The sequence below is a fragment of the Bombina bombina genome, chromosome 4 (genome assembly GCF_027579735.1).
Source record: "Bombina bombina isolate aBomBom1 chromosome 4, aBomBom1.pri, whole genome shotgun sequence".
Lineage (NCBI taxonomy): Eukaryota > Metazoa > Chordata > Amphibia > Anura > Bombinatoridae > Bombina > Bombina bombina.
Window position 1 is genome coordinate 203,482,120 of NC_069502.1, and position 12,899 is coordinate 203,495,018.

The 12,899-nt window shown below is 34.9% G+C and overlaps 1 protein-coding gene across 2 annotated transcripts in view; it reads left to right on the forward strand.

Moving 5' to 3' along the window:
- The first annotated feature begins 8,002 nt into the window (after window positions 1–8,002).
- PPP2R3A (protein phosphatase 2 regulatory subunit B''alpha) overlaps window positions 8,003–12,899 on the forward strand; it is a 703,244-nt gene continuing 698,347 nt past the window's right edge. For both annotated transcript variants that reach the window (XM_053709750.1, XM_053709751.1), the window contains exon 1: window positions 8,003–8,105. The gene's annotated coding sequence lies outside the window, so the exon portion shown is untranslated. The remainder of the gene's footprint in view (window positions 8,106–12,899) is intronic.

Genomic DNA, 12,899 nt, shown 5'->3' on the forward strand with positions numbered 1-12,899 from the left:
GCAGTGGGATGATCACTGGCTGCCACTTTCGTCATCCTGAAAGTAACAAGACATACGAGATCAAGTACTATCTAACTTGCACTACCCAATTCGTAATATATCTTTTGAACTGCCCTTGCGGGAAATTCTACATTGGCAAAACAACCGACGATGTGAGGACGAGAATGGCCAACCACAGGTCCAGCATCCGTTTGGCCATAAGAAATAAAAAGGCAGACCAACCGGTGGCAAGACATTTCTTGGAGGCAGGCCACACTGTCAATGATCTGAGATTTCGACTGATTGACCATGTACCGACCCCACGGAGGGGTGGAGACAGAGATAACATGCTACTTCGCAAAGAATCAAGGTGGATCTATGAACTGGGTACCCTCAGTCCCAGGGGTCTCAATACCCACACAGGATGGCAATGTTATCTATGAACTTTGAGGTCCAGGCTATATGAACTCTGATGTCCATTTCATTGAGAGTTCATGATCCATTAGTCCTTACCCTTTATTCTGTTCTCTTCCTTTTTTATTTAACTCTATTTCTTGTTTCTTCTTTATTTATTGTTGTCTCTATATCTCAGTCTCCCTTTTTGTGGCTGTTCCCGTCTTATCCATAATTGGTCTTTTTTCTTCCTCTTTTCTTCTTTTTTTGCTCCGTTTCTTTTTTCCTCTTCTTCCTTTAGCGTTTTCATTTTTTTCTTTCTTGTATCTTTTTTCACTTATTCTTCTTTTTATTTCTACTTTATTTTGATTTTATTTTATTTATATATTTTTTTATCTAGTATTTGTGTGTGTGTATGTATGTGTGTGTGTATGTGTGTGTGTATGTGCGTATATATGTTTTATTTTTATTTTTATGTTATATGTTATTTTATTTATTATTATCTTTATTTTTATTATTTTCATTTTTTCGTTTATATTTATTTATTTTTATTTTATTTATTTTCTATTTTATTTTTATTTTTATATTTATTTTATTTTTATTTTTATTTTTATTTATTTTTATATGTATTTTTATTTTTATATTTATTATTTTTATTTTTACTATTTTTAGTTTTAGTTTTACCTTATTCTATATTGAGTTCTCTTGATTTTATACAGTTCTAGATCCTGAGTACAGTTGACCGGACTATGAGCACAATACTACTGATGATAATGCTGATTCCTCTGTCCCATATTGCCCTTATGTAAAATTCATATGTGGCTCTCTTAACATCATGTTGTTACTCTCCTGTCCATTATATGGACGAATTGATTTTAATTGTAATTTTATTTTATGTCTCACTTTGTTGACACCCCGTGTTGCCTTTTAGTTTGGGTGGTCTGTCTCACACCAAACTTATAATCAGCGCTATATTTATTGATAGATAGTGGTTAAGTCTGCGATGCCTTCACAATGAGCTGACAGTGATACACATCTACTTTTTTGTTATCATCTATTATGGGTGCAGAATGGCTAATATTTTTATTTAGGTTTATTATGATATAATTGACTTATTCACCTTTTTTATTTTTATATTTATTTATTTTTATTTTTTATTTTTTGTTTAAAGTTTATCTTTAGGGTGGTGATTGATACACTGGATATGAGTCTGCATTTAGGAACCTTAAACATAGAGATGGATTAGAATCACATTTTGGTGCCGCTATGAGAAAAAACAAGCACATTTGTATTAGTGATGTAACACTGGTCTGAATATAGCCATGTCGTCCCTGTCTGTCAATGTGTGCTATCGATGATAAGATAGATATCGCTTGTCACATCCAGATGAGCGATAATGGTAAGGTCTCACTAGGTGCGCTCACCATTTTTTAGGGTGACACATAGATACAGGTAATATTTAGCGATGTTTTGACACGCCCATATGGGCGTGGACACACTTTTGATAGGTTAGTTTTCGTCATTTCTTTGACAGCACTATTTTTACTGTGGATCAGAGTGTGTTGATAATAGGGCTCACACACTGATTTGCTTTGGCGCGCATAGAGTGACAGACTTGATTTTTGAAGACACTGTCAGGTCTCGATATTTGAACGCCTTAGATGCCTGAGATGGTAGTACTAACATGGATTCTGATTAAAACTAGCTATACTGCTAGATTTTATACTGTTAAACTAAGGGAGGTCTCTGTACTGTATTGGTTTATGATTAATAAGCAGCGATCCGGTGAGAGCTAGCTAGATGGGTTATTCCCTTGCTGCTGTATGTAACAGGCATCACCAGTGACAGGTGGGCGTAACTTGAAAGCATGTAGCTATGACGTATCGGACACGGAGTGTCATATTGTTGCTGATTGGTGCTACTATGATTCCCATAAGTTAGATCACTGCCGATTGGTGAAATTACGATCTCCATGACTAGGGCTATAACGATTGGTTGAATTACGATCCCCTTGTTTCATTGTTGTTTTTCTACTTTGTTTACAAGTTTAAGGTTATTTAGCTGACTTATATGTATGGTTGGACTGAGATTGCTCCCCCCATTCTATTAGCAACACGGGGTCTTATGTTTTAATTACTTTTCACGATTCACTTGATACACTTGATTTGTATTATTGATTATTATTGGTCACTGGGTAAGATATGTTATGTAACCTTGACCATGATTGGTCATACTCGTGGGGAGGGTAGTTTGGTGCCTATTTAAGGCCTGCATTTTCATATTGTTAGTTTGTCAGAGGAAGGGACTGTTACTATCCCGAAACGTCACTCGTTTGAATTAAAACTTTTTGTCACAGTTGGAACCGTTCAGTGAGTGCTTCTTTGCTACATTTTATCTACTATCTCACAGCACCCTGACAAGTTGCAAAAGTTGGTGAGAGTGCACTTACACCATCGCTTGAAATATATATATATATATATATATATATATATATATATATATACAGTATATAAGTCTGAAATTTGTAATATTCCCAAATATGTATAGCCAATAAACTCCAGCTAGCTTTCAGTAGTATATTGATTCAGCTGAGGATATGTACATATGCTTTTCAATAAATGATAACAAAAGAAAAAAGTAGATTTGATAACAGAAGTGAAATTAAAAGTATCTAAAAATGGCATAATCTACGAGTTACCTACAAGTATTCCATTAATCCTTTTTTGATATGGAGATCAATGCTATCAAAATGAACATTCACCATCATATTGTATGCATGTGACAAACTCTCCCTACACTTCTCCGGCAAAAACTTATGAAGAATTTCTTTAGAGCAGCATTAACCATAGAGTATTCCTAGGCACAATGTACACTAAGACAAGGTGTAGAGTTGGAATTCCTAATTTACATCTTGATTTCACTTATAGATTTTAAATACTGCAAATGTGAGATTTCCACACCAAATCTATCAGCAAGGTGTGGTGCTTATTTATAGCATGTCTGTTTAATCAATGTGTTTAATCAATGGGGGCTGGTCCCTGAAGTACAAATGACCAGATATTTATAATTACTCAATTACCAAAGAACATGTTACTCTAATGAACAAATGTTCATATCTACTCTACATTCCCTTCTTCCACCACTATTGCAAAACCCTACTTCCCGAGTAAATCATTTGTAATTCCATTTATAGTTGTGTTACCTGTGAAGTCTGGGCACAGCTTCTCCTATTCTGGTTACAATATGCATACCTCTAGCAGGGTAAACATACAAATCAATACAAGTGCACTTTACCTCCTTTGAAATGTTGTGTACATCTCCCATCCCTTTCTAGTGATTGCTGGCAATCAAATATAAATCAATCACTACAGTCTCCTCTAATAAATTATCCTCTTACACTGAAAAAGGTACTTAATGCTATTTTAAGGAAGAATGGCTCTTGTTTTAAAAAATACATAAATTTTCCTTTTCTCAAGTATTCTGGACCACTAAACAATTGGTTAGATGGCATATTATACTGTGTTCCCAACGATCTAGCATAGGGGATGGGCACCTGACTGTATATTTGGCTGATGTGTCTTCTAAGTTTAGCTATGTTTAGAAAGATAAGGGGAGCCAAACGATAGGATACCCATGTATCATTCTTCTGAAGTGTTTAGCCAATGCAAACTGTAAGTAAAAAGCCTTTTACTACAAATTGTGGTAAACAACGCAAAGCCCCTTCTACTACAATACTGCAAGTCCACTATTATTTGTACTCATGATTCATGGATAGCTAATAAAAGAAATATGGTCTCTCTTGGAGAATATTGTTTTCCTCAAAGATAGAAGGCTGATTAATTTACTCTTAAGATTTCTTTCTGGAAGTCATTTCAGGCAGGTATTTCAGGTTTGATAATAGGATGAAGACCTTGACATAACAGTTTATCTTTGTAGATCACATTTTGTACTCTTCCTTTGTTCATACAATTTTGTCAACCCAAAATGTTTCTTTCGTGATTCAAATAGAGCAATTTTATAAATCTTTCCAATTTACGTTTATCAAATTTGCTTCATTCTCTTGTAATCCTTTGTTGAATGAGCAGAAATTAACTACTTTGAATTAGCTGAACACACTGGGAGACCCAACAAGAAGAGGCATATAGTAGTGCACTGCTGCTCATGAGCCTACATAGGTATGCTTTTTAACAAAGGATACAAAGTGAACAAAGCAAATAAGATAATATACGTAAATAGGAAAGTTGTTTAAAATTGCATACTTGATTTAAATCATGAAAGTTTAATTCTGACTGTACTGTGTCTAACTTTTTCTTTCACTTTTTTTAAAAATTTAAATAATGTATTTTTCGTAGTTCAAGAATTCAGAATGACTTTACTCAATTACCCAGTTAATAGACGAGGTGGCTATTAAACTATTACATTACTGCTTTGGCAAACATTGGGTTATACTGGTGTTCCAGTATGTTTTTAACTAACTTAACTATGTTTTTTGAACAAAAATGTATTCTGAATTGTTTCTCTGTAAACTAAGATAAGCTTTGGATATAAGTCTCACCAACTTGCAGACTAATTTAATGTGTTATATATTTAATTGTTACCATAATTGTATGAATGTTTTCTTCTGTTATATCCATAAATAAGAATAAATAAAATTGCATCTAGACACAGGGGGAGAAATGGCCCATCTGTGAAAGGGCTAAAAATCTCAATCAGGCCTCAATGACCCAATAATTAGAAATACAAATTACTTTTTAACACATTTGATCCAGTCCAGATGTTTAGTTAAAGGGACATTAAACCCAAATTGTTTATTTTATTAGTCAGATAGAGAATACAATTTTAAACAACATTCCAATTTACTTCTATTATCTAATTTGCTTCATTCTTTAGATATTCTTTGTTGAAGAAACAGCAATGCACACGGGTGAGCCAATCACACGAGGCATCTATGTGCAGTTACCAATCAGCAGCTTCTGAGCCTATCTAGATATGGTTTTCAGCAAAGGATATCAAGAGAATGAAGCAGATTAGATAATATAAGTAAATTAGAAAGTTGTTTTAAATTGCATGTTCTTTCTAATCATGAAAGAAAAAAAGTGTGTTTAATGTCCCTTTAAGTTACATGTAGGTCATCTGCATGTCTGTTGATATCACAGAATATCTACAGCAATATGCATTTTGCTTTCTCCATTTAAAAAAATTAAAATATATTTCAGTAAATGGAACATTATTTTAAAATTAAAATATTCTTCTAATGTAATGCAAAATATTTTTGGTAATGAAATAATATATATTTTTTATTAGTAAAGAAAATTTTGTGCTCTTATTTTTAATTTACTATTACTACTTGTAAATTGTAATAAAATAAGTTGCACAATTCTCACTGTGAAAGTTAGAATCTGCTATAAGGTGTACATAAATATGCAAAAGAAAAGTATTATTTATTGTACTTTTGATAAATACCTATTTTGCATTTTAAAATTCTCTGATTGTAGACAAATTGTAAGTCTATTACATAGGAGAATACAGTTTATGAAATCTAGTATTTGTACAGTTATTTTAGTATTTAAATCAGGTAGAACCACATTGTGGGTTAGCTATAGGATTTTTTTTCTAGATATCTGTGACTTATTGTGGTTGATCATGTTGGAAGATATTTGAACAATCTGATTTTTAATTTGATAGTGATTTTATTGATCTATAGTGTGATTGGAAGTGACCTCAGGTAGTGACTTGACAGCTCTTTAGATCATTTAGTCTTATCTGTCAACACCAGTTCCATGAGACACTAAAACATGATTTATGTCACTAAATGTTGTTACAATATAATAAATACCTCACAATCTTATAAATATTAAAATAGTTTTAAACAAAATGCATTGCCTACTGCCCATTAAATGCAGTAAAATCATATAGCAACTCTATATATTTATAGGTGGCACAAAATAATTAGACCAGATAGACCACAAAAAATAATACTTTAGATAAGGAATAAATATGCTATTAAAGGGATAATAAACACCAAAAATGTTCTTGTTTAAAAAGATAATCCCTTTATTTACCCTTCCCCGGTTTTGTATAACCAACACTGTTATAGAAATATACTTTTTTCTTGTATCTCATGCCTACCTAGGTTTACCTTTCAACTAAGAATAACAAGAGAACAAAGCAAATTTGATGATAAAAGTAAATTAGAAAGTTGTTTAAAATGACATGCACTATCTGAATCATGAAAGTTTAATGTGGGCTTTACTGCCCCTTTAATAACCCTATGGTTAGGCTTACCAGAAGTCCCACTTTTACTGGGATTGTCCCGGTTTGGAGGCGCTGTCCCAGTGTCCCCCCAGTTGTTCATTCTGTCCCAGTAAGGTTGCCACCTCCAGGTTTAAAATCATGTGTCCGGGTTTCAGCCCACCTGAAACCCAGACACATTATTCAAACTGACTGGACTGTGACTCTCCAGCATAGTTGGATGCTGGTACTTTGTTACATACAGCCCTGCTTAGCTTAACATTCATGTCCTTCAAAGTTTACATTTAGTAATACAGGCTGAGTGAGCAGCATAGGGCTTTTTTAATTTTGTAGGGCTAATTGGTTTATTTTTCTAGTAATTTAATACCCCCTTGACCCCTGGTGACATTGCCGGTAATACACCTTTAGGGGAATCATATGGGTATGACTAGGAAGTACAGACAGGAAGGATTTTTGGCCTGGATCTTGCTTTACTTCATGCAGGATAGCATTTTGGCTATAATCTTCCTGCATTATGGTATAGAGTAGCCTCTTAAACAGCTTTAGCAGGTACGTCTTTGTTTTGTACTTATTTCATTCAATGCTGTATTAATGCCTTATCAGTATTTGGCTCTGTTCCTTAATTAGACACATACAACACATATTACACTGCAGATATTAAATTGTGAAAGTGATAATTATGCTTGATGTTTGGCATTATTTAGAATCTGAGATTTAGATTAATGATTTATTTGCCATGACAACGTAATGGTGCCTTTTTCACTAGGGGGTGGTGTTATGGTCTATTTAAACTGTGTGATTCACTTGTTTGACTGAGGAAGGGTAGAGTATCCACAAAACATTACACACATAAAAGCTACTACTTTAAAAGGACCGGTAATTGCCACGCCCCCTTGACCACACCCCCACTGGCACCGCACCAGGTGGTCCCAGTTTCACCTCTAAAAATTATGGTAAGATAAAACAGTAATAGCAAATACAGGCATCTTTAAACTCATTTTTTGCAGCACAAACACATGTTCAGTAATATTAAATCACAAATAGCACGTTTTACACTAAGATTATATGTAAAATAATGATCTTCAATTGCAAAGACGATGTAATATGTTACGTAACAGAAAGGAACAGTAAAGCTCCCTAAAACATGCACGCGCAGTACCAAATCATTGAAATCAGGCATTACAAGAGCTCACACTCCCGCTTTCTCCTATTATTGGCTCGGTTCCCAAATTCGACCCACCCTTCAGGGTTTCTACTGGCTGTGCGCCTGAATGTATTTCCCGCCCTCATTGCTGAGCGCGCACACCCTCCTGCACATGGATGGGGAGGAGGCGTGGTAGCAAACTTCAGACCACGTGACAACAGCTGGCTGCAGAACAGAGAAGAAGAGAGAACAGAACTGCTGGGATTTCGTAGTGAGAGGACGTACAGAGACTTTCCTTATGTACAGATTACCTAGCATTGTATACAGGATGTGACAGGTACCTAGCTGTTTTTATATGATTACACTGACATCTGTCTAACCTTATGTACGTGAAATGCCGCCTCTGTTATATATGCAAGCTCTTACTATGAAAGATACACAACAGTGCATAGAACTGCTAGTAAATATGATGTTCATATGCATCTACAGTACCTATTGTTCTTGAAAGCTAAATGTTTTTCTAGAAACGTCTATAGCATTATGTACCTATACCTGGTTAATTTATATATGTGCATTTCAAGTGACATCTCGCTGTTGTTGTCATTTAACACTGATACCTTCTTGTCTGTTTGCACTGAGTGATTTCTACCTGTTATGGCTAAGCACTTATAGTAACAACTCTTCGTTGTATCTACACTTGCTGTCACTTTATACATGCACATATTAAGTGACAACTTACCAACAACTCTTCGTTGTATCTACACTTGCTGTCACTTTATACATGCACATATTAAGTCACAATTTATCAACAACTCTTTGCTGTGTTTACACTTGCTGTCACTTTATACATGCACATATTAAGTGACAACTTACCAACAACTCTTTGTTGTATCTACACTTGGTGTCACTTTATACATGCACATATTACATGACAACTTACCAACAACTCTTTGTTGTATCTACACTTGCTGTCACTTTATACATGCACATATTACATGACAACTTACCAACAACTCTTTTTTGTATCTACACTTGCTGTCACTTTATACATGCACATATTACATGACAACTTACCAACAACTCTTTGTTGTATCTACACTTGCTGTCACTTTATACATGCACATATTACATGACAACTTACCAACAACTCTTTTTTGTATCTACACTTGCTGTCACTTTATACATGCACATATTAAGTGACAACTTACCAACAACTCTTTTTTTGTATCTACACTTGCTGTCACTTTATACATGCACATATTACATGACAACTTACCAACAACTCTTTTTTGTATCTACACTTGCTGTCACTTTATACATGCACATATTAAGTGACAACTTACTAACAACTCTTTTTTGTATCTACACTTGCTGTCACTTTATACATGCACATATTAAGTGACAACTTACTAACAACTCTTTTTTGTATCTACACTTGCTGTCACTTTATACATGCACATATTAAGTGACAACTTACCAACAACTCTTTTTTGTATCTACACTTGCTGTCACTTTATACATGCACATATTAAGTGACAACTTACTAACAACTCTTTTTTGTATCTACACTTGCTGTCACTTTATACATGCACATATTAAGTGACAACTTACTAACAACTCTTTTTTGTATCTACACTTGCTGTCACTTTATACATGCACATATTAAGTGACAACTTAAAAAAGGTAGAAGCTGTCCTTACATTGCCTGTGATCATTATTACATGCACACATCTACTACTACCCTGTAATGTGCATATCCTAACATATTTAAATGCATTTTAATAATCTTCCCATCTTTGTACACATATAAATACTTACAGTTGCTTCTACCCATTGTTACTTAGACAGTTGCAAAGGCTTCTGCATAACTTGACTCATATTTATCATGACATGCATACACTTGTAGCAATAGCTGCATATCATAACATACAGGCACACTTGGGGAATTCTTCCTATACTGATAGATACAGCATTTCCTGCCTGTTATTACAACTTTGCACTTGTTTTTTTCTATTCTTCATGGTAAATCAACAGTTAAAGGGACATTAATTGCTAGATAGAATGATGCATTATTAAAAAAAGATTAGTCTGAGAATAATATGTGTATATATATATTTTTTTTTTAAAGTTGTATTAGCTGTTTAGATATTGACAAAATATGTGTAAAGTTTTAGTGTCTATAAAACAATGGTAACTGCCATGTTGTAACTTAGGTTTACCTTCTGTGCTGTGGCCAATAAGGGACAGTTATACATTGGTCACTAGAGTGTGCAGCAAATGGATGTGTGTGGAATATAACAATGTTCTGCACTTCCATTTCTAACAGGAACTGAAAAGATCACAATTTCAGAATGGTGTTACAGGAAAAGTGGCCAAAATAAATAATGAAAGTATATTGCAGAGTTTTTTTTATTTTTTATAATTTTATATTACCAACTCAAATTTGCCTTTAAGGTCACTCCTCATCATAACAGATGCACTTGTAATTGCATTCAAGCATTTTTACCTAATGTGTAAAACACATTAACACACGTCACATAAACACAGTTCAAATGACAAGATTAATTAAGAAAAATGAGTTTTAATTTTGAATGTAATCCTAGAATTTGTTGAAACTCTGGATGCCAGGCTGGATTTGCAAGTTGGCTTTAAATTTTGCAAAACTCAAAAAATATTCCATACATAATAAAAGTTTTGTTTTGCTCTACAACTCAAACTACTAAATTGATTTTGCAGAACTTTAAAGGGACATGAAAACTACATTTTTCCTTTCATGATTTAGAAAGAGCTTTGTTTTCTTAATATCCTTTGTTAAAAAGTATATCTAAAAAGGCTCAGTAGCTGCTGATTGGTGGTTGCACATTGATGCCTTGTGTGATTGGCTCACCTATGTGCATTGCTATTTCTTTGAAATGAAAATGTTATTTCAGAAGTCATTTTTTATATTTTCCAAACGTATATATGTCCTCCCCTTTCTGTACTAGTTTTGTCTAGTCTTATGTTTTTTGTATTTTATCTTATCAAAAATCTTCCTCATTGTATACTCCTATCCCTGTACCCAGCGCTACAGAATTTTGTGATGTTAAATAAATGCTAATAATAAAAAAAAAATGTTAATGGATATTCTATTGCAAGACTTACATGTTGATATTTGTTAATTCCTCTTGCTTGCTGTATGTTAACCCCTGCAAATGGGTTAACCACAGTAGAAATCTCACTCTGGAGCTTCAGCACATTACAGCTTGTGAGCAGGACCCTGTCAGTGATTGGCTTCTATGTGCGTATACCGTTCCTTATTGGCTACACTACTTTCCTTGCTCATTAACTTCAATGTGTTATAACTTATCATTGCTTCTGGGTTGTAGAACGTTTGGATTTTATTCCTTATTAGTTGGTTGTATATGTCTATTGGGATGACAATTTGTCAACAGATTTAATTTTTGCACCTGTTACTTGGGACTCAAAATTTACCAAACACAAAGAACATGTAGCAAACTTTTAAATGTTGCAGAGTTGTTGTGGTGTATATGTGGAATAGCATTCCTGCAGACTTGTAAGGGACTAATACATCTAGACAAACATATCTGTAATATGTTAAAGGGATATAAACCTCCAGAGTACCATTGTAGCACAGTTTGTAATATAAAGTTATGTTAAAGGGAAATACAAGTATGAGAAGAAGATGCTCTAATGTGTTATTATTGCACTGTTGCTTGCATATAAATAGGGGTTTAACTCTTGTAAATGGGTTAAACTTTTAGTTAAAGTCAGCTCCATAGCAAACATTTTTTAAACCAAAATTGCTCTATTCTATTGGTATCTGCATCTAGGGTGACCACATATCCAAACTGCCATTCAGGGATGCCCCCCCCCCCCCCAAACAAAAAAGTGATTTTGATAAAAGTTGTGCAAACAATGGTTTTGATTGCACTAGACACAGATTCTAATCAGCAAGTACAAAAAAAAAAATATTGCCTCCTTTCCCATTGCCCGGACTTACCTCTCCGCCTATCTGACTGATATACTCTGACTCCTCTTCCGCGGCTTGGCTCCAGTTCAACTGTCCAGGGCAGGCGCTCCACCACCCACGTACACAGCGCAGTACACACACACACTAGTACTGTAGGCAGGCACCAGAGGGGGCGGGGATATATGAAAAATAACATACATATCCCCGCTTCCCTCCCTCATAACTGGCCGGCGCCTCTCTGGAGTTTGGCCCTGAGCCCACCCCTGACCCCTGGGACGATATCTTCTAGACTCTGAGTCTCACGATTTGTGCTGCGGGAAGCTGGCAACAAGCAGCTTTAGAGTCCTGAGACTTTAATCCTATTCCCTACTAGTCAATCCGTCTGACGTCACTGCTGTCAGTGCTGGCTTTCAGTTTGCTTAATTTCATTCCGAGACACTGAATGAAGGTAACTGGGACCCGGGACAGATCTTTAAAATTCGGGACTGTCCCGGGCAATACGGGACTGTCCCGGGCAATACGGGACCCGTGGTCACCCTAACTGCATCTGGTGTGCCAGTGAAAGGAGATGGATGTGTGTGAAGCCACCAATCGGCAAGCACTACCTAGGTTCTGAACCAAAAATGGGTAGTCTCCTAAGCTTACATTCCTGCCTTTTCAAATAAAGATACCAAGAGAACGAAGAGAAATTTATAATAGGAGTAAATTAGAGCTCGACAAACCCAGGAGCCGCTAAAATTTTACCCCTGTCTCCTAACTTTTTGGGTTATTCTCAATATATCTATATATAACTACCACTGTTTGGCTCCTAAAAGAATGTCTGGCTCCTAAATATTCTTACTGGCTCCTAATTTTTAAATAGATTTGTTGAGTACTGAATTAGAAAAATTTTGGGTTTCATATCCCTTTAATTCTAAAACACCAGTATATACTAAATAAATGGTGAATTAATTAATAATTTGAAAATCTTCTTGAAAACTCTGAGTAAATTTATCTTACCTCACTTAATTGTGACCGATTAAGGCCAGCTGTAACTTAGTGTAAATCCACTGCTATAAGCATTTGCTGTCTAGTATGTAGCTGGTTTAGGCAAATAAACATTTCTCAATTAAACATTTTTTAAGTTGTTCTTGACCCTTCATAAAAGTTGACAAGTCCAAG